At 41.3% G+C, this 25,054-nt stretch overlaps 1 long non-coding RNA gene across 1 annotated transcript in view; it reads left to right on the forward strand.

Annotated features, from left to right (window-relative positions):
• LOC142028703 (uncharacterized) overlaps positions 1-22,790 on the forward strand; it is a 44,190-nt gene extending 21,400 nt beyond the window's left edge. Inside the window, exons 2-3 of the long non-coding RNA XR_012649663.1 lie at positions 12,098-12,250; positions 20,817-22,790. This is a non-coding gene — a long non-coding RNA (uncharacterized LOC142028703). The remainder of the gene's footprint in view (positions 1-12,097; positions 12,251-20,816) is intronic.
• Positions 22,791-25,054: the final 2,264 nt, after the last annotated feature.

Below are 25,054 nucleotides of genomic sequence, written 5' to 3' on the forward strand. Positions count from 1 at the left end.
ATGTGAATTGAGATAATATTTCCAAAGCATTGTCATGTAAATGAAACTCCCATTTCATTTCCTACCATATGAGGGACAAAGAAGGTGGCCAGTTGTGTTTAGAGCATGCCATAATGCATCCTACCATAAAAATGGCAAAAAAGGAACCTCTTGTTATATGTGATAGCATGGTCCCATCAGGCTCCGGAGGCTTTGATCGTTCCCTTTTCTCGTCTTCAAAAGGGGGGAGCTTTGTTCACAGGAACACGCTCAATCACAGGGATGTTTTATAGTTGGCTGTGGATGCGTTACCAGTTGGGAACCCTAATTATTATCAATTTGCAGATTGCCTTGAATGTCTTATTAAGATTCCTGCGGAATGATTGATCATAATCAAAAAATTAATCACCAATCAGCCCTGGCAATTAACATTAGCAAGTCTATTTGCATATATCTGATAATTTATGCTGCTGCTGAAAGAAGGGACTTTTGCTGAATATTATTGATTAGGGGAGAAGAGCCAGATGCTTCTATCATTGGGACATTAGGCTTTATTAGACAGGGCTAGTAAGGTGTAAGAAATTGAAGGGCATTCCTGCAGGCTGCTGTAACGTGGGCATCTTCAGGTGTCTAAAAGGAATTTCTTAAATGCATCCACTGAAATTTCTTAAATACTGAAATGTGGGATATCGTGCTTTAAAGCAGCTTTGACTTTTGGCTCTTATTTACTGTAGATGCTTTAAATATTGAGTATGAGAAAAACACTTGATAATATCAGCCTAGATTGTTAGATTTACTTTAGAAGTCATCACTTAATAGATATAATTATTTACTGTTATGAATAAAGAATTTGCAGGCTTGTGATTAATTTGACTAATTGTACTACTTAAACTATGAAGAATTGCATATCAAAGTCCTAGAAGTGGTTGACAATAGTGTACACTTTCAGTAGATTTTGTTTAATGAATTTATAATCTTTCTTCATATTTTTTTTCTTTTTAAACTGATACTTTTATTAATGCAGTTGTAAAAAGAGGTTTATTATCCATATCATCAACACTAATTTTGTCTTCAAATTGTCTTGAAATTGCTTATAGGATAGCGCACCTGTTTAAAATGTTACAAGTCTGGTCACATTTTCTGATCTTTACAATCCTTTTTGCGCCATAACCTTTGGTTTTTCTTCAGCACCCTTCAGTGTCTCTCATACCTGTTGCCGTAAGTGCAGCTACATGAAAATGCACAGTCTGCTATCATAAATTCAGATTTGGCTCTCATTTACAGCTGCTTAAAGATTAGGAACAAATTCATTTAAGCCAATACACAAAGTGATAACAGTTTATCGTCTTTAGTCATTGCAGCACTATAAATGATAGTGGAATTAAATCTATTTCCACTAACCAGAGATGGTCAACATTTTAAGTGACAGAATTGTATTGAAAACAAAGACCAAGAAAACCAGGATTTCTCTCTCTAGTTTCTGAATTAAAAAGGTAGAAGAAATCAAAAGATGTTTTCATTTAAAAAATTTGCATTCTTTTGATAAATTTTAATTTTCAGTTGTATAGCTTTATTGCAAGCTAGAAATCTTTGTAGTTCATATAGGATTTTAAAAGAGCCTCTTGTACTGAGTCTCTGAAACTCTGTGCTGACTTTAAAACTAAAAAATGCTCTCTTTAAAATAAATGAGTAAATCATGGAAAACTCTATTCTTAACATAGCTAGATTGGTTTATTCTCTGATGTCAGCCCCGTGCTTATCTCAGTCTTTCTTGAACAAAGATTTTTTTTCTTTTTTTTATTTATCTGTCTGTGTACACTAATCTTTTTTGCAAGCTTTGAATGCCTGTGTCCTTAATGTCATTAATATATTTCTCTCAGTCTTTGACTTCATCTTCCTCCCATTAATGAATTCTGCAGTTGATTTGAAATGGGAACAGAATCAGACCCCAGCTCCGATACAATAATCAGACCAGAATTCCAACACAATAATGGTATTAAAGAAGTCCGAAATGTTATTCCTTTTTCTTTCGGTAAGCATTAAGTGATCTGAAAAGAGACTATCATCAAATCCCAGCTATACGGTACTTGAGATCTTGGATTAACCAGTTATAACATCTGGGTTTTTGCTGAAGTTAGTTGGTAACCATGAGATCTTGTCACTGCAAAGTTCAGAGGTTAATTGAAATCAGAGAGGCATAACCCATTCAATTGTCCCGTTAATTACGCCCAGCTCCCGTCTCCCTCCTCCACCCTCCCATAAACATCGGCTGCTGACCACTCGCTGCCAACCAAGGGAGAAAGCCGCCGCTGGCCTGCTGTCATTCAGCTTGATGGCTGGGAGATGTTTAACGGCTGAGTCACTGAAGCTGATAAAAAATGCCTGCAATAGGGGAAAGGGATATGTGTATGTGAAGAGGGAGTCGGTGACATCCCCATACATCATCCCCTAGCCGTAATGTTACCAGTTTTTGCTGAAAGCTGGTAATGCTTTGAGATTTATGGCAGGTGTGCTTTGCTGAGTGCATAGCTTTGGTTGGGAAAATTGGGGAGGCGTTCATTGGGATCCTGCAAGACTGGTAGGGATTTCTGGCAGTGGTTTACAGGGATGGTCTTTATGCTGCAGGAGTTCATATTGCATTGAACGAGCAATATATTATAGTTAAAATATATAAATTTCCCTTCTTCTTTTACCAAACTGATATGAACAGTGGAATTTTGCTAGTAACTATTAATTATCAGATGTTTATTGTGATGGTAACTTTCTCCAGGATTTCTGCAGTCAGCAGTTATGCACTATTTACCTTACTGTAACCGGACAAGCACAGCAGATTTCAGATCTGAAGGAACATTAAAATATCAAAATAGATCCGAATCTTGTAAACCTATCCTGACCTTGGAGGGGGGGTGGAAATATCTCCATTGCCTTCAGTGGGAGCTGGCTTGGGTAAGGAGAAAGAGAAGTCTTCCCACCTGGGGTAGTTTTGAGGTTAAGGATGGAAAATAATTTTGAGACATATTACTTAGAGCTAGGTGGACTATGGATGTCTTAAAAACTGGGATACCCAGGTAAAGAATCTAAAAATCTCACTTCGCATGTTTGTCCAAATTTACCTGATCTAAACCCTAATCTTAACGAATATTAAGCAGAGGCCTGCAAAATCCCTTCCTCCCTTTTCTTCTCGCAGCTTTCCTCTTCCAATAAAAGCCTGGCTTTCCCGTGCATTCCAGCCAGCCTGGAGAGGAGACCCTGGTTCTTGACCAGTTTCTGCTGTTGTGTATCCATATGATTGTCAGCGCTGTGTCCCGTGAGAAACGCAGTCTGGAGTCAGGACCCTGCTGTCACGTGCTGCACAAACCCGAGACAAAAGCACCCCTTGTCTTGAACCATTCTTCCCTGATTTTAATCTCTGTTGTCTTTCATCTAGGTTCAGGTGACTGTTCTCAATACTACATCTGCCTGTGGTACAAACTGAGAGTGTTACAGCCTGAAATGAGGTCCTTGTTCCAATCACAAGAAAGTATATAAATCACCCAAATGTTTCTTATGAATAATTCTCCAATATCTTGTTACTCATCCCCCAGAAATAACAATGTAGCAGTGTTAATAGAAGTTTTTTTCTGTAAACATGATAAAATGAAAGGGAAGCATCTTTGTATCTTCTTCCAAAAAGGCAAAAGCAAGACCCAAACTGTTGAAATCTTGTTAATGAGAAATGAAAACTTTTTTGAATTTCACAGCTCTTATTAGTTTTCAAAAAACAATCAAAAAACTACTAAAAATTCACTTGCTTTCATAGCCAGCAGCATCTTTTTCTGCTTGTTTCACTAAAAAAATTATTAAGGCTACTTGGTTCTACTTTATTCTAACTCAAAATTATTATTTTTAAATGTGATTTTATTTTTGCCAAGTAACTAAAAATGATCATTTCTATTCTGTGTACACTTAAAGCTAATACTTCATAAAAGCTTCTCCTCTGATGGGGTGACAACATATATATATACTATATACAACTGTGAAAGGTGTTTTCTATGTAATTTATGTGCCTGTGCCATATACTAAGCCCATACACTACCGAGGAGGAGAAGCTAAATCAATCAGGAGTGATTTCCAGTGAACAGCCATATCACATCTACCACCCATTTGCTCTTGGCTGGCTGAGAAATGGAGCAATTTAAACCTATTGGGTCATGCTGAAATGGGGGCCAAAATCTTATCAATGTGCTGCACACAACTGAGCCTCATTTCATCTTCATTTCCAGAGGTCCATGGGCTGCAACTGTTCCCCATAGTCCAGCATTGCACACTGGCTTCCTGGCTGCTGAGCTGATGCCAGAGTTGGGGAAACAACTTTTTGTTACAAATGGCAAGACTCTAGATTTGAACTGGTTTGATCTGCAGAAAAATATAGAGGAAAACACAATTAGTCTTCGGTTATTATGTGGATATGAAGATAAGCCTGAGAAATCCAAGTTTGTTGTGGAATACGAGGTGGAAAAATAAATGTTTTCTGTTCACTTGCTTAATGTTTCATAGAATCTTGGACATGTTCCACTGCCTGACCCTCATGTTTTCAGATTATTTCCACATCTGTCTCAAAGCTGTACCCTCCTCAAATGGACCAAGCAGCTAGTTTCTTAGTTAAAATAATAAAGTGTAAGAGCACCCTAAGCATGCTGAACATCCCTGCAGCTCGCTATCATGTCCAGAAGACAGCACCTGGAAAGGCTCAGACACTGGCCCAAGCTCACAGGCAGAAGTAACACACGGCATGTGTTCACCGTTGGGTTTTCCTGTTTCTTGTTGCTTCATATTAAACATGAAATTCCATATGGACCTTTTAGTGGTTGCTTGGAAATTGGATGTCTCTCACATCAGAAGGACGTATCGGCATTCTGCACCTGATTGCATTTCTCCATTCTCCCCCACAGGACAAGTCAAAGGTTATGGTTCTGAGGAGGAGTAGTTTGTCAACAGCAGGTTCTCCTCAAGCTGAGAGGAGGCTTTTTCTCTTTAATAGCATGGGGAGGTTATGCATGGATGTAAATAGTTGTTTGAGTTTGCATATGTGCATTTAGGAATCTGATCCAAAATAAACTGACATGAACAAGAAAGTTGAGACTGACCCCAAAATAAGTTGTTCTCATCCTAAACATTGGCAAGAGGAGTAAAGCAAAGCAAACAGAAATACAGCAGCAGTTCAGAGCTAGGCACAAATTTCCATCCACATGTCTATTGTTTTCTACACCTGCTAAAGGAAAGAAAAAAAGGGCTTTTCTGAACTGTAACACATCTGAATACCCTTTTGAAAACTTCAGAAATTGTAATATTTTCAATGTCTCGCAATTTTGTTCTCTCCAGCGTGATGCTACCGCAGTGCTATTCCCTCACCGGGCTGCGACATGCAGCAGTGACTTACCCAAATGATCTGCAGTGGAGCCGACTCATGAGTGTAAGCATCCACGTAGCACTTCTTCACCCTGTTTTGGCCCGAGTTCCTGAGCTAGTATCTCTGCACCACATTTTGCTCTTCCTACACACAAGCTGTCCTAAGGTGAATCCATACCAGCTTCCCCAGTGTGGTGTCGTGATGCTCGGTTAGCAATGCTGTTTCCTCCACTTCACAGTTGGGGAATTCAAGCAGAAGAGGTCAAGGTCCAGATCCCCAGCATGTAATTCTCCTAAGGGGCCTGGGCTTATCTGTGTCAGCCAGGGTCACACGGGATGGTTCACAGCAAAATCTCATACCCGAATCTTCCAAAATACACCACAGTGCCCTGGGGTGCTTGGCCTTTCAATGCCTGCAGTGATATTTACACAGAAGCAGTGGGTAGGAGACCAAGTGCCCACATCTACTATTGAATCTAAGCTGCTAAAGTATGACTCTGCAAGTTATTTCGATAAGTCTACTCTCTTAAATTTAGTTAGGGAGACTGAAGTCTGTCCTTGGAGCTGGGTGATGCTGTGTGAAACAATGATGAGCAGTTAACAGCATTATTCCTAATTATAAGTATTTAGAAATCATGAGTCAGGTTTTCCAAATCTTAGAAATAATGAAATAGGTTTTCAAAAAAGAATATTTCAGGCTATGTCTTGTTTCTGCTTTCTCAACTTTTTGGGTGCAATTGGTTTACTTGTGAAGTATTTCAGCAGAAATACATGGTTTCTAAGCTTGCTTTTAAAAATGACACTCAGCTTCTGACATATTCCTGTGTTCTAGATCTGGGCTTTAACAGCAAGACCAAACATTCCTCGTAAATTTATATGTGCTAATAAATGCAAACTCCTTGCCAAAGTCATATCTCCCACAATATGCAAGGAGCATCAGAAGTGAAAAGTAAATTAAATCTGTGACTGTTTCCTAGTTCTGTACTTGAGGTTGCACAAATTTTAAAGCAAATGTAGATTATAGCCAAATTCTGTTACATGGGTTTCATTCAAAGTAACTTTGCTGCTGTCAGCTAGCCAGTAATATCTACTCTAGCCGTCAAATGTGATCACTAAAAATTCAAGATAGCTAAGAAATAATTACTATAATAATCTTTTTTAACTTGTCTTCTGCATCTCTATAGGGTTTACCTTACTTTTTTCCCTCTTTCTTACTTTTACGTTTTCATAGTTTATTTTTAATACCGTTTCTTTGAATGGTGACAGCTAAAACTTTAAAAAATGAAAGTTGAGATTCTTAACAATCACCTAATGGCTGTGGCCAAGGCTGTAATGAAAGCATCAGTCATCTTGAGACCTGTGATATACTCACTAGAATTAATAAAATCACTAGAACTGGCAACAAAGGAGAGGTTGCCTTGTAATCAAGTTGCTCTGGCTGTATGTGACTTTATTGTAAGACTGTTGTTGGGTTCCCAAGGTCTTTAAAGACTGGTACCTAATTCTGATAGACTTTATATAGTTTTCATTTCAAAATGTGCTCTTTATAATATATTTGCATGGTGCTTTGCACACAGACAAGCCCAATGCAGCTCAAACCTGGTGTTATTAATGCATGGACACAGCCTTCATCTTGGAGCTGGTTCTCACTTGGCCAGAGGATTCCCCCATCGTTGCACTGTCCTGCACCCATGACAATTGTGTCCTATTCTCCAGCACATACATGCAGACAGGGTTCAATCCTCAGTGCAGCCTGCAGATTGCTCTAGCTCTGTTGATGGCAAAAATAAGCTTCACTTGACTTCAGCTGTAAATATAAAACTTTCCAGATACTGAAGACTTAGCTGCTTTTTGGGTGTATGAGCTTCATGGAGTTTGGTGGAGTGTGCAGGAGTTTGCCTGTTCCAAGGACCCATGCTAGTGTTTTTAGGAAAGTTTTTTAAAAAATGTGTATTCCAATTGTTACTCATAATTGAGAGAATATTGCAAAAATCTGTGTAGCTTATTGACCTGACAGAGTGTAAACAGCTTTTTAGGAGCCTCCCAATATGAAATATTCCAGCCTTTGTATTGTTCTTGTACACAAAGTGCATGGACAGAATAAGCAATAAAATACCAGATGGATTTCCTTTGAAACATAATTACTATCCAGGTGCAGACCCCACTCTTCATAGTCAAAGTTTTCATCATTTTAATAGGATTCTTTTAAGTTATAGTATCAGTGTCTCCTGACCTGAACTATCAGTCAGTGCACTGCACATATGGTAGCGGTGAGAAAAGAGAAGCGTTCACCTCTCAGTCCTCTTTGGCCACTGACTTTTTTTCCTGAGAATGGTAATTGAGATGCCAATTGGCGCCCACTCTGGCAGTGAGTTTCTGCGGGGGACACACCTGGCCCGAGAGGCCTGTACTGAAATTCATTTGGTCTTTGCAGAGAGCCAAGCAAGAACATTTATTTTATTTTTTTTTCCCTCTTCTTTTCCTTGCAAGGGAGCAGAGCAATAAAATAATAATAATAATAATAAAAAGGCATAACCAGTCTCCCCTCCCATTCTGACATGTTGAGTGCCAAAACTCAGATCAAGTCTTTAAGGCAAAGTAAGAAGCAATGAAAACAGGGGTTTTATTATAAAGGCAGGCCTGTGAACTTTTTAACTCTCGCAGAGCTCCCGGATGTGCCTCTTCACACTGTACACAGCTGCTGAAGGCTTCCAGGGACTGTGGGTGGTGGGTGAGGAAAGGGGAAGAGGTGGTTTAGCTATGCACAATATTTCCCATAAGAAATAAAGCAATAGAGTCTCACCTCACTGCCTGTTTTTCCACATATATTGAGACGGGAATGTATTTATATAACCCTATTAAAAGGGAACACTCAGTAGCAAACTCGGTCTTTAAATAGCTACTGTTCTGCATACTCCAGTCTCCAAACTCCTCAATTTCAACTCACACCCACTTACATTCTTTTGACATATTCCTCAGGTTTTTTGTGACTTTGGGGTCAAATCCAAAACTTATTGAAAGCAGTGGAAAGACATTCAGTGAATTCAGTGGAATTTGGATAATACTCTTAGAGCTCAGATACCATGGTGATAAATGCAATAAATTACATAGACAAAGGTTGCCCATTTTGGGCTAGCTCCACTTCTACAGAAACAAATTGAACTGTTGCTACTGACTGCCACAGGAATCAGTTCTGCCCCTTCCCTGGTGGCATTTAAGCAGCTCTCAAAACATTTTACAAATAAGGGGAATATCTTTATCTCCCATTTACAGAGAAATAAACTGAGGCACGAGGCCACGATTAAACCTGTGAGTCAGGCAGTGCAAAAGAGCTAGAATTAGACCCAGATACCAGTCCCTGGACCACCCAGTGGAAAAAGAGAGTCTATTAGCTGCTAGCAGTCTTGTAGACTCTCCCGGTGCTACCAGGTCCTACTGATGCCAACAGGAGTGGAGGGCAACCAACATCCTCCCGTAAATCGTTGAGCGTTAATAAACTGAGCAGCCCTTCAGAAGCAGTTTGTTTTTACCACCAAGATGCATTATTTCATCCTTTCCCCCCCAGCATTCATATTTTCCCTTTGACTCCTGTTATTTTGGTTCCATTTAGCAAATACATTCTTGGGTTTTTTTCCCATGTGTCCCTCCAGCCACCTTAGTTTGCCTTTTTTTTCCTTCTTTCCCTTAAAAACTTTTTTCCTCATTCAGTGCACTAAGTGGATTTACGATCCATTTAGGCAGCTTACAGTGGCATTGCTTTTACAGTTCAGAGGCAGAAGGGCCATAAAAAGATTTACAGTTACAGCAAGAGTCGGTTGCATGGAAGTTCGAGATCCAAATTAGACAAAGGGAGCGGGGCTGTGTGAGTGGCCAGTAAAAGAAGCTTGGAAACAAAAACAAATGAAACTGCTGTTAGAGGAGGAGGTTGGGGTGGGGGCAGAGAAGGAGGAGGAAAAGTTGCCTGTTAACTTCACGTTACTATTGCAACAGCTCTGTTAATTCTGTTATATAAAGCCCTTTTTCCTCCTTTTTTTTCCTCTCTTAATGTTGTTGTTGGACAGATTTCCTTTGCAAACACATATCTCAAACTGAAGAGCAGCAACTTCACACAGTAGTTGAGATTTCAAGGCAGATATTCCCAGGATGCTGGCAGCTGTTTTTGCTGCTGCTGCTGGGACTCCAGGATACAAACTCCAGAGAATAAAACCAAGTGGCTGAAGGAATGGGACCAGTCAGAGTGGAGGACCTCAGATTGCATTGCACGAGGATAATCTGGCATTTAAAAGAAGCTAGAGACTGGGAAATAGATTTTATCCTCTCCCCCACTAGATTTTTCCTGCTGACTTCAAAAGAAACAAGACCAGGCTTGACCAAATCCATAACAAGCTGAGGCAAAAGGGAGATTTGCCACTGACATTAAAGGAACATGTCTGGGCACATAGAGAGAGAGTAGACTATAGCTGGAGTCTGCAGAAGGTTGGGGGCTGCACTTCTGTGAGACCCAGGCCATATGCCATTCTGTCAGAGCTATGGAAAGAAACCACTTTGGAAAGCAATGTGTCCTTTATGGGCAGCCTGGAAAGATGCCACCTTTGTTTGAATCTACAGGTGTGTCTGGCTTGGATGGGTACAGCCACGTCTGCTCCGCTGGTGGGCTGAGTTGGTTTTGATGCAGACTGGCTATGGACTAGGTGCCGTATAGTCTGTACCATGGCACTGCATCTGCGCTAATAGGCCTTTCTGAGGGATCTAAGCTTAAGAGTTCAGGGAAGATGCCATGCTAATACAGCAACAGGGCTTGAAACTGGTGGGAGTGCAGGTGGACTCAAGCACAGGGCAGTCTGCACTTAACCACAGAGATAGGCTCTATTCGAGCACAGCATGAGAATGGCTCCAATGAGCCCATGCTTGACTATTTACCCCACTTTGTTGGGCTTTTATTGTACTTAAGTAAGTATATAGTGTGGAAGCATTCGTAAATAAGCTGTATACATAAGAAAGCCAATACTTCCCAGTTTTGCTCTAAATGCCAATTTTTTTTAGATAGTTGAAAAGCACACTATGGTTTTGTTTTCCTTCTCATTGCTGTTGTATTTATTCTGCTGTTCCCATTTCTAACCAACTTCCTGTTCAAAATATTGCCTTTAGTTTCACATAGATACGGCACTTCATTTCCTGAAGTCTGTCACACAGTGATGCTATCCAACTGCCTTCTGGGCAATACTCAGTCGATGCCTGCATTTCATAAGTGGGTGTTATGTCTGTTAATTGCCTTATTCTTATTTTCTCTTGACTGTTGTTACATTATTCAGGATAGCAGCAGCACAGGAGTATTTATTTCCTAATTTCTTGTGTATTTTTTGTCAGCTTCACTGGTGAGGTTGGTGGAGTTCTTGACACTGCTGGGTCTCTTGGACCTTGTTTCCTTGGTGTCTTGGCTATTCTTTACTCACTATGTGCTCACAGCTTTCCAGTGAAATTAGTGTTACTGGTGGTGTAGAGGACACTGGGATCCTCTGGAGGAAAAAGCACTCCATAACGATAGACTTTTAATCCTTGTTCCTTGCTCCCACACATTCTTACATGGATGTTAACACTCAGGTTTCAGGTTATCTATAAGAGAAAAAAAAGCATTCACAGTGCTTTCCCTGCATCCCTTTTAGATCTAGTTCTTCCTCCTTCAGAAGAAAAATCTCCTAATAAGAAGAGTGGTAATATTTTAGAAAGGTTTGGCTGGTGTTTTGCTCTCCAGGGGAAGAAGCAGCCAGCCTCAGAGAGAGGCTTCAGCCTAAACCAGAAACAAAATACCACTCAGGCCCCTATTAAAATTTAAAAGCTAATTGACAATAGCCAGACGGACATATCTTACTCCTTCCCCCCCCGCCCCGGCAATCCATATATGCAGCCGTCCCCTTGCAAGCCTTGGACGCGTGAAGTGCGTGGTGCCGTGTTTGCTTCATGCACATTTGTGGTGCTGGGCTCTGCAGCCCTGTGATATTAGCTGTCCTGCCAGCTGGTTCCCTTTCTAATTGATGTTTCGTGTGGTGCTGTATAAACCTCAAGTGACCAGTCATTCAGGACACTGATGGATTTCTGTGGCCCCCACTGGAGATTTTCAACAAGACACGGAACTGTTCCCAATTCTGCTGTGTCAGGGCTGTTCCTGTCTCCTCCTTCTGCATCCCCCCCACCCCCCCTCTAGCACTCGCTCTTGCTTCTGTCTCCTTCCCCTCTTTCTTTTTCAATGAGAAGGGCCTTGAACTTCTGGTAGAGACTTGACATATGAGAGAAAGCATTGAAAAGAAGAAAAGACTATATTTTATGAGTGATGGTTAAAATGTATTCTCGAAGTACTATTTTTTTTAAAGTTGAACATAGTCATGTGGACCATACAGCAGTTTCCATGAAAAATTCTTGGAGTGGTAAAATGCTTCACTTTTTTGGGGGAGAAAAAGTTTGCAAATGAATACAGCCTTTTTATAGATTTATCAGGTCTGTATTTCTGGTTGAATTTTCCTCTCATTCCCTCCTTTTGTTCTTTTCCTTTTTCTTCTATATTTATACAATAAATAAATAAATAAATAAATGCCAGTAAACTACTAACTTTTAGACTTTATTATGATTCTATTGATTTTAAAACCAAATCAGTGTTTTCAGTTTGAATCAAGTTGCTAAAAACATGAAAAACATTTTGGAAATATTTTGAAAAAATGCTTACTATTCTTTATAGAAATGAGTATGCATTTCCTGAGGAGGGGTGTAGAGCAAGCTGCTTCTTTGTCTATGAAGAAAATAGGATTTTGAAAGCTAAATTTTAACAGCCATCGATGTCACAGGTCAATACAGCCAAGATCCAATGCCAGGTCTGAGATCATCAGAAAAGGTAAGTTAATTTTTCCATTGTTGGAATTGTTTTAACTCCTTCCCGCTTCAATTTACCTTCCGCTTATTACCTCCTTCAGAATTGAAAATGGACCGTACACTGTTGCAAAGGACTCAGTTGCCCTCCCCACCACCCTCCTCCATCCCCAGTGGGTCCCCCTGTGCCAAGGCACAGCTGGGGCACGGGAGGTGCTGCCGTTCCCTCCAGCCCCGTGCACGGACATGCGCAGGGCAAACCCCATGTCCGCAGCTAGGCTGAGGCTGTCCAAGCGAGCTGCGTATCAGAAATGACTTTTACTTAACCTAGGAGGCCCCCACATCCCCTTTAAGCTGTTTTTGACTGTGTCTTTGAGTGTGTAATGTGCTCCATCAACAAATAACCTGTGTTTTTTTAACTGGGTCATTTTGAGTGGAGTTGTACTTCAAGCACGGGGCATGGGGAGGAAGTGGTGGGACTAGGAGCAGAAGGGGAGACAGCAGCAGCCTCAGACCCAGAGGACTGCAAGGAAGCAAAATATGGATGGCTGCCAGAACAAATGCAGCGCCTTTTGGGAAACCGTTTCGAGGCCTCGTGAAAAAGTCAGAGAACAAAGAGGTTAAGGAAGGCACATATAATGTCAGACCTCCAGGAGAGCTGCTCACCATGGGCAGGTAGCTCCAAGAGGGGTTTGCCCATGCTTCCAGATGGCACATTGCCGTCTTGCTCTGTTATCACACCTTTGATGAGGTTGTCTGTGGACACCGAGGCCAGAGCCTCTGGACTTTTACAGTCTGGAAACATAAAGCATTACAAAAATGAGTGGAAAAAAAGAGCTCGAAAGTAGCAGCAACTTTGTAAATCTCCATACGTGGTCTACCTTTTGGGGCTGGAATGAGGATCCTCAAAGGCATTTATGTGGCTAAAAGTCTGTGAGGCCTCATCAAAGCACAATGTTGTGTTAGAGAGAGCAACATCTGGGAAAATTCCTGTGCGTGTTTCCTCCCAGGTTGATCTGTGTGAGTTTATGGGCCTCTGGCTTGTCTATTAAATTTTACCTTTTGGATTTAAATCATGACAAAAACTCATTGTAAGAAAAAATTGCACATTTCAGCTTCTGCTTACTCAAAACTTAATAAAAAAAAGGCTCCTATTTTCAGTCCTTGATTTCTCTAGGAATGTTAGTGTCATAAGTCCCCTTTTTATTCCACAAATGACTATGTTCAATGTTGTTTTGGAGTGGTTATTAGTAAACTGCAGTTTCAAAGCCTGCAGGCGGCACTCAAGAGCACTGAATATGACTTCTCCAAGCTTTCTATTTTTATTGGCCAGGTCCTGATCTCAGTCACATTATGAAGCTTTGATGGCTGATGGAGGTGAGGATCTGATCTGATGTGTTGGTAAAATGAGGCTTCACTGATTTACAGCTAAAAAAAAAAAATAATCTGTCACAGCTTCTTTCTCCCTAGGGTTGATGACTTCATTTTGCTGTTCAGCGGTCCATGGAAGGCTTTTTGGGTGCTGGCTTTAGGAGTGGGTGTGGTAATAGAGACCTCTCGTAATGAGCTGGGGAACCTCAGAGCCTCACCCTCATTGACAGGACCAAGAGAAATGGCTCATGAACATACCAAAGCAAAATGTGCAGTTACAGGGATACAATAGTGATACAGTAGATAGGATATCCTGCCAAAATGCTGTCTAAGTAGCCATTAATGGACATCTGAGTTTTGCTAAATAATTAATGTGTCTGTTGTATTTTTTTCTTATAGATCTTTCAAGGAATTTAGTTTCTGTTCCTTTGCATTTAGTTTCTGTTCCCTGAAACGCTGCTTTTGAACCTGTCTTCTCAAGTGTTCATAGACATTGTCTGTAAGGCAGTTTTCTAATAGTAGCTTATGTCCGTTACAGCCAAAAAGCATTTAGTCCCAAGTGCATAACAAGATAGATACCTCTCTTTGCTCTCATGCTGCAGTCTGGAAACTGCACTGGCTTTGCAATCTTACTTTGCAAACTCACGCAATGCAGAAATACCATATAAATGATGGGGTGTGGAAATACTGGCAACAACAAGCTCCCCCAGAACATAACTGGTCCTTTTCCATTTTTTCCTCAGTGTCTCTGTGGTTGGGCTGGCTGGCCCAGATGATTGGAAAAGGCTCTGTTCGTTGTTTCTCGTAATGCCTGAATAGCTGGGGAGTTCTGCCACCTTCGTCCAAAATCCTGGCTGTCAGCATGAGGAGGATGTCAGATGTAATACAACAACTCATATTCTTATCTTCTTATCACCAGTTATTTTCCCTGAGTGCCAGTTGACCACTTTGGCTTCTGTTTGCAGTTCTCAAGGGGAAAGAAACCAATATAATCATAGTATTAGTGGCTAGATCAAACATATCCCAATGACCAGGGGACTAAGCAGGGCTGAGTTTTTGGTTTGGCCTTTGCTGAAGGTGGGAGATGTTCACTAACTTCAGTTGCAGAAGGGGGTGTGGATCCAGGCTGCACATGCAGGCGGTTTGGAGGCAGACACTGGGTGCGGACCGCTCCAGTCCTTGCAGGGGGGATGTGGCCCTGAGTGGTCTTCTCTGCTCTTAAAAATAGCAGGTAGGTCACAAGCTAAGGTGTGAGCTTAGCTCCGAATGATGGTCACTTCTCTGAAACAACCCAAACCTTTCAGCATATCCGCTTAGGACAAGGTGTTCTTCCTCTTCTGAAGCACAAAGGAAGGAAATGTATCTTCAGGAAATGTTTATTTTACCCGTGGATTGTCTGAAGCAAGGTTCGACAATACCCGGAAAAAAAAATTCTCCACAAAATTAATATAAAAATAGGAGGGGTTATTGACAAAACACATGATTTTTATGAGCTAGAGAAAGGAAAATGTGCTGTAATGCTCTATGCCAGCGGCTAAGAGTGCAACCGGGCGACCGTGGTGCAGCTGACGTGTGACCCGCGGACCCTGCCGTCCATGGGCCAGGTGAGTCAGGAGGCAGTTCCCTGTCCCCATCCTCTCAGCTCTTTGCACTTCTTAAAACAGCCATTAGAAAACAGAACCAGTGAGATACTTAGCAATATAAATGATTACATGTTGGAAGGAGAGATACTACTTAACACCTGACCCAGAGGGGTAATTTAAACACCCAAACCTGTAGGAAGCCTCCTTCTTTCTTCAGACCCCGAGAGATGTGTTAGACACATTTCTTCTGAATACTGTGGCTCAGCTCCCCCTCCTTTTTTTCCACCCTTATTTTTCCTAGTCTTGGAGAGCTGTAGAGGAAATCTTGAAGGCAGCTGGTCTCTGGAAATGAAGCTTAAGAGATTTAATGCCTTAACTAAGAATGAAGGAGTTAAAAAGAAAATAAAAGAAATATTTAATTTAGTTCTCTAAAACAGAGCTCTGCCCAGTCCCCTCCTCCCACGTACGCACCATTGACACCCTACCACAGAAAACAAACCCCTCGGTTATTGCATAAGCCCGACCCAGCGTGTCCCTGCAGTCTGCCGCAGACCTATAACCTCCTGCTCCTTTAGGCTGGCTCCAGCATGCTACACTGTGAGTCTGAGTTGACTGAAATAAGCATGGAGAGAGGCTTCCACAGAAACCTCTAAATGGGTTTTAATGTCTCCCCACCATAGGATTCCCGGAATTAATTTGTCTGGCTTTTGAAATCAGGGACGCTGTGTTAAAGAAGATGGATGCCCCTAAGACATATTGAAAAGAATGAAGGGATGACAGTGGTGGTTTATGTAGCAAGCCTGGCCATGGATGCAGAGTAGTAAATGTGGTTGGTTGGTTGAGATCAGATTTTTTTATTTTTTCCAGTGGCAACGCCCATGTAGTTTATTTATTTATTTCCCCCTTTCACTTCAAGGCACCTAACAACAACACTGTATTTTATAAATCCCTGTGATTATAAATCTAGAAGGATGGCATTCTTGGTTTCCTCAGAGGCCAGGAGTCTATACCCACAGGAGACAGATGGGAGAAGTATCCAGCAAGCTTTCTATATTATTGCACAGAATTGCAGGAACTGGTTTTGGTTTACACCGCATGGGGGAATGCAAAGTCTGCACAGAGCATCTCCATTTACTGCTTCCTCTGCGTGCAGCCAAGGCAGGATTGCTTACACTCCCTCTGCACAGTTACTGGGGAGGGAATAATGTCGTGCCTACCCTGCAAAAGATGCAAAGCCACTGCTTTGCATCAACTGTTCCCATTATCCCACTGGTAGGATATGGCCCCAAAAGATTAGAAGTGCTTCATGTAACTGTGCAAAGCTGGTGCGAAACTCCAGGCTGGTTCAGATCCTTTCTCCACTTCCACTTCTGTGCCTTGTCCCAGCAGAATGGCTCCAATAACTGCACCAAAAAAGCATCCCCTTACTTTCCCTTGCAGGGCAGCAGTGGCTGATGAGACTTTGAAACCCCCAACATGTGGAGAGCAAATAGAGATGGTTGCTGCAGAATAAGTCAGGTTGTGCTGCAAAGTTAAGAAGTGTTTTTCCATAGTTTAGGAGATGGTTTTTAAAAGTAGGCGATTTAGTTTACATTTTTTCATGAGCCACAAGGTCAGCTATGGAGTAAGAGATGGATTTAGATTTAGAGTCATCTCCGAGCTTTGAAAAAAAAAACCCAAAACCAACAGGCGTGTTTGATTTTGGTGCTTTGCTTCATCTTCTTGCTGCCTTGGTAATGGGGCTGCTTGTGGTGTTGTGGGGGCAGCCCCACAAGATCTCTGATCCTTCCCTCCTCTTCCTATCATTCACCTCCTCCCCAGCCCTACCAGAGTCAAATATAAACTTTCTTAAAATGAACACAAGATTCATTCCACTTGACCAAGCCTGACTTCCCAGAAAATAAACAGCAAGAGCAGAGCCAGCCAGCCCCCTCTCCCGGAGCTGCCAGCCTCCAGAGGGGCGATGGATGGACCGAGAGCAATTCTGAGCCTTTTGCGATGGAGAAGAGGGTGCCAAGGACAGGGATCCCACCTAAGGGACTTCCCAGGGTCCACTGTAAAATAGCAATATTGCTAAGTGCCTTAATTTTCACAGTTCTGATTTCTTTTTTTTTAGTTTCAGTTGTATTCTGGATAACTGGACACAACTGTTTCCCTGCCTTGATAATGGATCAAAAGGAACCAGGTCAGTAGCACATATAAGTGCTATTGATAGAAGAGGGCTCTTCAGAGCTCAACACTTGAAGTAATCTGAACAGGGCAATAGCTGATTCCCTTTTATGATAATTTTTACTGTTGTCCTTCGTTTTCTTTCTATTAAAATGAAAAAAAAAAAAAAAAAAAAGCCAGAACACCCATTGCCCAAATGATGTATATTCATTAAAAGAATGACTAAAAATAAAGAATTAAATATGCTGAACAGTTTTCCAACCCAATTTTGCCTTCGGAGTGGGGTAAATTAATTTCTGCTATGCAGAGCCACCTAGTACCACACTGAGTGGGATGTGCTAGTACTGTACCAGCTGGCCACAAAGGTGGACGAGTGAGTGGACACTGGAAGGGCTTCAGTTCCTGCTCTCCGGAGCAGCTCTCCCAGACACTGGACGTCCCCTAGTCACTGTGCCAAGTCTCATCTGCTGGGAGGCTTTGTCCTTCAGTGCCGGGTAGCATACTCAAGGCAGCGAAGCTCTGTGGTGCAGCTGCCCTAAAACCACAGGACCAGCCGTGACCTTTTGGACTTGAAGTCCACGCTGTTTTCTTAGACTCCTGACCCCACAGGCGTTACCCGTGTAATTCCCTGGGAGCAGCTGTGTGCAGGTGTTGCCTATGGTACTAAAGTGATTCTCTCTGAAATAGCATGGGAAAGAAACCAGCATAGACAAAATAATAAATACACCTGTATAGGACTCCTTTTCCTTACCAGGCAGGAGATGTTTTGGGTCAGAGTTATCCGATATATCCCGGATCCCCTCTTCCTGCGCTCGTCACCTTCTCTAACTCATGATGTTTATCTGCCTTTCCTTTCCCAGGACAGGTATCTTTGATCTCGGCTGGCCTCACTGTTAAACAGTCTCTCTTGCAATGAAAGCATGAGCTTCTGATCCTCACTAATCCCAAAATATCCTGTATGATTGTGTGAATCTCTCAACTTTCTTCATCCTACCAGCAATACCTGGCTTGTTATTTAAAAAAAAAAAAAGAAAGAAAAAGAAAGTGAGGGAGCCTTTACACTGCACCAGACCTGATCTTTATGGAAAAAAAAAATCTTCAGCTAAGACAGCTGAAATGTTCCCTCCTGATGGCTATCTGCAGCAAGCAGCAGTAGTCACACAGTGCTGAAATGAAACACCTTCCTCTGTGTGTCTTCTTGCTTTGTCTATGCTGATATTCACAAGCAGCCTTAATGAGGACAAATGTAGTTAATGAAGATTGGCCAACACTTCTGTAAATTACATATGTGCCGCTAAGGATAACACGAAGAGTTAAAAAAAAAATTAAAAAAAGGAAAAAGACTTATTTTCATGTTAGGTTTCAATTTGCTGCCTTTTTTTTTTTTTTTTTTTTTTTACTATCTGCTGTTTTCCACTGTAAGCATTATCTATTCAAGCCAGAACAGATTAAAGCTAATTGTTAGGCCCCTCTGTTTTTCCTTTTTGCTGTTTTATCTCCTAAGCAACTTTATTTGGTACAAGACAAATAATCTGAATTCCTGAAGTCAGAAACAAGGAGTGAGAGTCCGGGAAACTGGCTGCTGATCGAATGCAGTTTTTGCAAGTGTGGTTATGGTTAGAAACTCTAAATATGGCACTGTGTTACTGTACACACAGTAACTGCACCCTGTGTGTCAATGTCTGAGTCACAGTAGCGTAGTTTACTGACAAAAACATGTTTTACTACTCTCAGCTGCAAGGAGTCAATAGAGTTGGGAGTGAATGAATTGGGCTCGCTGCATCCAGTGTTACCAACCGAATGACCAGGCTCAGTGCATACCCTGGTTTTACTTTTGGTAAGAGGGATGTAAGCAGCAGAAGGGGCATGGTTTGGCAAGCAGATGTTGAGCCAAGTGTCATTTAAACAAAAGGGAATGGTTTGTTTGTGCCAGACGAAGATGCCAGCGAGTGGGGATTCCTGCCTGGCACCCCATGGGGAGGGGGCTGCACTGGGGGGAGCGTAGTCAGGAGAGCTGCGTGATGCCCATGGAAATGAACCGACTCCGCTTCTGTGAAAGCATATGAAAAGTTTTGTTTCCAGCACCATGCAGAACAGAAGTGTCTTTCTAAGCCTGGATGCTGTGAAACAGAATTGTCACCCTGCGGCTCCCTCTCCCCCTGCCTCAGGATAGGCTCCTTCCACCAGCAAATGAACTGTCAAAAGCTTAATTTTTTTCAACTTTTTAATTGAACTGACTTGATCTGAATGTTATTGACAGAAACTAAATTAATATAATGTTTTTCTTTTAACAGAGCCCCCCCCCTTTTTTAATCTTTTAAATAATAAGTATCCACCAAGGAGACCAGCTGGCATTCCCATACTGTACATGTTCGTCCTAACCTTTACTATTGACTGACTTATACAGCATGCATCTGCAAGAGTTATTAATGGAAAGTATTAAATAAATTTGGTTTAATATTTGGTAAATAAGAGGTGTCTTTTCTTTGTGCTGGAATTTGTGTTCCAAATGTCTATGTTTGTGTTATTTATATTAATATATTTCATGGCCTGCTTAATAATAGTAGCAATTAAGATAATAACAATAAATACTAATAATACTGAGCTCTTCTGCTTTTCATCAAAGGAGGTCAAGACTCAAGGGTATACCTCTGGGGCTGGTATAATGTAGATCTGATCTTCTCCTGGTATTTCTTTTTGTGGAAAGTTAGGAGTATCATGCAAAGATCAGATCGCTTGTATTTTGGCCTCTGGAATGTCTCTTAGGCATTATAAATGCCAGTAAGAAATATAAAATTGGAAAGAAAACAAACACCAGGACATTGAAAAATATAACCACAAATACTGACCTATTTGGTTTTTTTCTGATTTAGCAGAATGCTATTAATATTATAATTAAAGCTGTTTTGTAGCCTGGGGGCTCGAACACCTGGCTCTTATTAGAGCTGGATCCATATCGTGTGGTGAAAAAAAAAAAAAAAAAAAGGACAAGAGAGGAGATGGCCTGAAGGAGAACACAAGAGGGCACAGTGGCACCTGTGGTGCACTTTTTGTTCGCTGGCTTTTTGAAATGTTGAGGGCAGGGTGTTTGCATGACATAAATAATTATGGTAACATGGCTGATTAGTTGGAACTGTAAAAATGTAATTTTGTCAACTTGAAGTGGATTGTTTACTAGAATTATTTTTCAGTTAGTTTTGAGGATCAAAGATAAGATATGATGACTGTATTATATAAGGTTAATATGGCAATAAGCCCTACTGTAAGTTTGACAGAATTAACCTGGGCAGTCAGTAGGAAAGGTACCTATTGTATTAAATAAGGTAGAAAACTCACATTCCAGGCAGGTGTTTTCTGCAGCTCTCCTCATCTATTGCACTATTCTTGTACCACATTGTGCTAATGAAAACTAGTTCTGTGATTTCAGAAGCAAAGGATACTAATGCTGCTTTTCATTTTCTGTTCAAGGATGACATGGGTTTCTGCAAAGCCTTTTTCATGGGACTGATCAGAAATGACCCAAGCAAAACCAAGAAGCGATAGCTGAACCTCGAGCAACCTCACCCTGGTAGATGCATCTGAATTGAGAGGTCACTGCTGAAAATATTCTTCTGAAAGAGTCAGTGTTGTAAATAGCTATTTGGAAGGAAGCAGCACAGAAATAAGCAGGATCCTATCCCAGATGTTAATCTGAAATTCAGAGATCACAGTCTTCCTTAGATGTCTCATGCAGGGTGCTTGCTCGGGGAGCAAACAGCTTCCCTGTACCATGGTCACTTGCCTGTGTTGGCTTTTGCTGAGGGAGAACTGGGGTCAGAACCGTTCCACCAGAGCAAGTCCAGTGAAGAGTTGCAGACAGTCTTTTTTGGATTTGTTTGGTCACTGTTTCTGACTTTCACAGGACACTGCAGATGGGGCCTTTACTATGGGAATTGTGGTTGAAACCTCTGAATACTGTAATCCATAACATGACATTATTTCACAATTAAAAATGAACAACGACCTTCTTTTTTTTGCAAAGAAGTCTTCATCCTCAGGTCTCCCATACGTACTATTTGTAAGACACGACTTCTCCTCCCATCCAAACCAGCCTCCAGTGGTTTCTTACCCTCCCAGAAGTCAATCAATCTGTTACTGTATATGGAGCTGCAAAAGGAAGATGCGATACTACACTGCACACAAAAGAGTAAAGAAACATCATTAACATCTTAATATCCTGTCCTGACATCTCACAAATTATTTTAGACTTCATAGCCAATGTAAACAGGTTTGTTTTCAACTCCCCTAATTGCCTGCTAATTGAGAGCAGATGCAGGCCTCAACTTTCGGCAGATAAAGAACAGCCTCTTCTCTAGGGTTTCGCATCTATCATGAGGTCTCTGATGTATGCCTGCAAGCTTCCCTGGTTAGTGATGCCGAGGCAGAGAAGAATTGGAACTGCTCCTCTTGAATCGTGCCTGAAACCTCAGTGAGACAGAAGGGAAGACAGAGCTGTGGGACTCATCAGTAACATCATCATCATTATTGTTTCATTTCGTACTTCAGTGCACTTTCTGCACCGGCATAGGTTTCCTTCTGGGGGGGAGTTCTCCGAATTATAGATGGGTTTCTCGTTATGATAGAAATCACTGGGTTTATGAAAAATGCATTGCTGTCATATTCCATTATCTACTTCCTCCCATGCTGCAATCCAGTAGCTTGCAAGTCATTAGATTCTTTTGCAGAGTTCCTTTGAAATAATCCTTTCAAAAAACACTATTCATTGGGTATGACCCCGGAGAGATACTGTCTGGTACTAAAGCTCTCTTTCAGTTCTGCGAGGGAGACCTGTAACAACAAGATAAGTGCATGTATATTCCAAGTAATGTCTGGAGTTTGCTGCCTCCCATTAAATGCAATAGGAGCTCACAGTTCAAATGGTAGAATTTTGCTTTGTAAATGTAGGAGAAAATGTAGTACAGATATATAGGTAAATTTGCATTTGGTAGTGATTTAATGTTCCATGGTCTGTTTTAGTTCCAACTTAAATATTACATTAAAACCAGCAATAAAAAAAAAAAAAAAGAAAAAGAAAAAAAGAAAAAGCATGCTAACTGCTGGGTTCAGAAAGAGTGGATATGATTTTGTTCTTGCTGTCAGTGTAGCAGTGAGCTGCCTTTCACTTTCTGCTCTTCATTTAGCAAGTCAGCAGCAGTACTTAAATGATAGCCCTCCGGTCTTTCTTCAGGATTGTTTTTGCAAATGAAAGCAGGAACTTCAAATCCTTGTGTTTTTCATATCACTTACAAGGTGTTTTGTGAATTTTAACATTTTGCATCTATCTGCGAAAAGGTGGAGGGCCTGTGAGTAATCCTCGGTGAGAAGTGCCCTTTGTGCAGGGAGGCTGCATGGGTTTGTACCACTGGGTTCAGGAGATCATAGAGGGATCTTTAAAATAGAAAAAAACAGCCAAAAATAAGAAACAGCTTGGTGGTTTGTGAATGATAAACGAGTAGAAAAATAGAGGGAAGAATTCACATCTAACCAATGTCATTCAGAAATACCTGAAGCACCTGGCTTCTGGATTATGAAACGTTGTTCAGTCCCAGAACCACAAAACCTTCAGGTTTTCACTGTGATTTCTTCACGAAGCCCTCTGTCTCTCCCAGGGCTGGCTCCAGGCCTCCCTGTGAACACAGAGTCACCCCTGCTGACATTATCCCTCTCTGGAAAGTTGCCACAAAGCTTGCAGAATAAAGTCCTGATCTAACAGCGATGCGAGTGGTTTAATAGGAGGGCAGGGGGACTTGAAGTCAGTAGCACAAGGCATAACAGACTAAAGCAGCGGTCCATTAAATCAGCACACTGGGGCCTAGGCATTTACAGTCACACAGTCAGATGTTTCCAGTAATTATTTCCCCATAGCATTTTTATTAGGTGCTCCATAAATAATATTCACTGCCGTGCTCTTCTCATGGTCTTTTATAAAAAGAGAGGGAGGAGAGAAGAGAAGGAGAATTTTCTTTACCTTCAGCTCGATTTTGAGGTAATTCTGTCTTTCAGTCCTATTGAAGCAGATATGAGCTTGGAAAATATGGGCAAATTAGTTCCTCGCTGGCCAAACGTTCCCTAAAACCATCATTGGACCAACTTAACACAAGGTAAGTTTCTATTTCAGATTTAGATTTGTCTGCTTGTCTTGGATCCCATACAGACCTAGGATCGACAGGCAAGCAAGTGCTGGGATTGGAGTGGGATTTTTTTCTATGTATCCTTTGTTTGTTGTTAACTTTTCTTTTCTTGGTAGTATTTACGTAGGTCAAATCCAGGGTCATCACATCAACAAACACCACTGCCTTCTCCTCTATGGAAAGACCTTCCCAAAACTCAACACTGTTGCTGTGTGTTTCATCTGGTCTGTACATGCAGCACCTATTGACGAAAGCTTGCTTTTTGATGGAGGCTACTGTGCAAAGGCTTTTTCCCAGAAAATATCACTGTGTTGCCTGAATTATAGTATTAATGTTAAGCAATACAGCTTCTTTCCTGGCACTAGGACTTGTGTTTTGCAAAGGGCTTCTACTCAGGTATTTGATTTTCAACATCAATTTTCTAGCCAAAATAAGATTGCCCAAATAAACTCAAGGATTTCGGGACTTATTTTTTTACTTATTGGACTGCAATATTGCGACCAACCCCAAGCAGAACTTAGAAGAGCAACAGTAAAAGGAGGTGGAGTAAATAGTCATGGTTCAGGTTTGCTACTACCAGGGTCACAAACTCTTCCACCTGTGTGTGCAAAACCTCTAAGCAGCAGCAGGTGTGTATTTATATAGACGTAAACACAAGTGCAATACTTCTGTCTAAGCTGAAAATCAAGTGTAGATGAGGACAGGGAGCACAGAAATTATTAATAGCTTGGCAGAAAATAGAGCTTTAAATAAAGAGCGTGGTTTTGCTTATAGTAACTGTCTCTGTCTCCTCAAGTTTGGTGGCCTTGGTCCTTGGTCGTCTCCATGTTTGTATACGAGGGTACAGTGCCACATGGCTGTAATTTCAAAGGGAATGGAGTATTTTCATGCAGCAAGCTGTCAGCGGACAAGAGCTATCTTAGCAGCCCTGCCTGCTGGCTGAAATATGTAGCATGGTCCTTTGACCTATGATCCAAGACTAGGGTCAGACCTAACGCAGCCCTCACACCTCGTCTAGAAGAGCCAGGTGAGAGAACTTCCTACAGCTCTTCCAGGAGCACGTTGCTGAAGCCTGTCGCAGCTGAAACACGCTCTGCTGTTGGCCATCGCTTTAGCAATGCCAGGGGACGTAGCATCAGTAGGAAAAGACGAATCATCTGTTTCTCAGAAAACATTGTCCCAAAATAATTTCTCAGTTCTTTTTGTTCTCTGTTCCGTTTCTGGACTGCTCAAGCTGGGGAAGTTACAGCCTGAAATTAAATATGAACCTATTCAATATACATGTGTGTATCTATTTTGTGGTATAGGAAAACTGAGTTCAGTGAACCCAGGCCATTGGCATTTTATAATTTCCTCTTGCTCCAGCAGGTAAAGGATTAACCCATTGTTATTCCTCTCTAAAGGAACAGAGAAAAAGATATACTCTGTAAAGACCCTGATTTAAAAAAAAAAAAAAAATCCATTGGGTTTTTACAGAAATATTTTATTGGAACCATAAGGTTTCTTTTTTTTGAGAAAGAGAAAATTTGAAATCCG

This window comes from Buteo buteo, chromosome 2 (assembly GCF_964188355.1).
Source record: "Buteo buteo chromosome 2, bButBut1.hap1.1, whole genome shotgun sequence".
Lineage (NCBI taxonomy): Eukaryota > Metazoa > Chordata > Aves > Accipitriformes > Accipitridae > Buteo > Buteo buteo.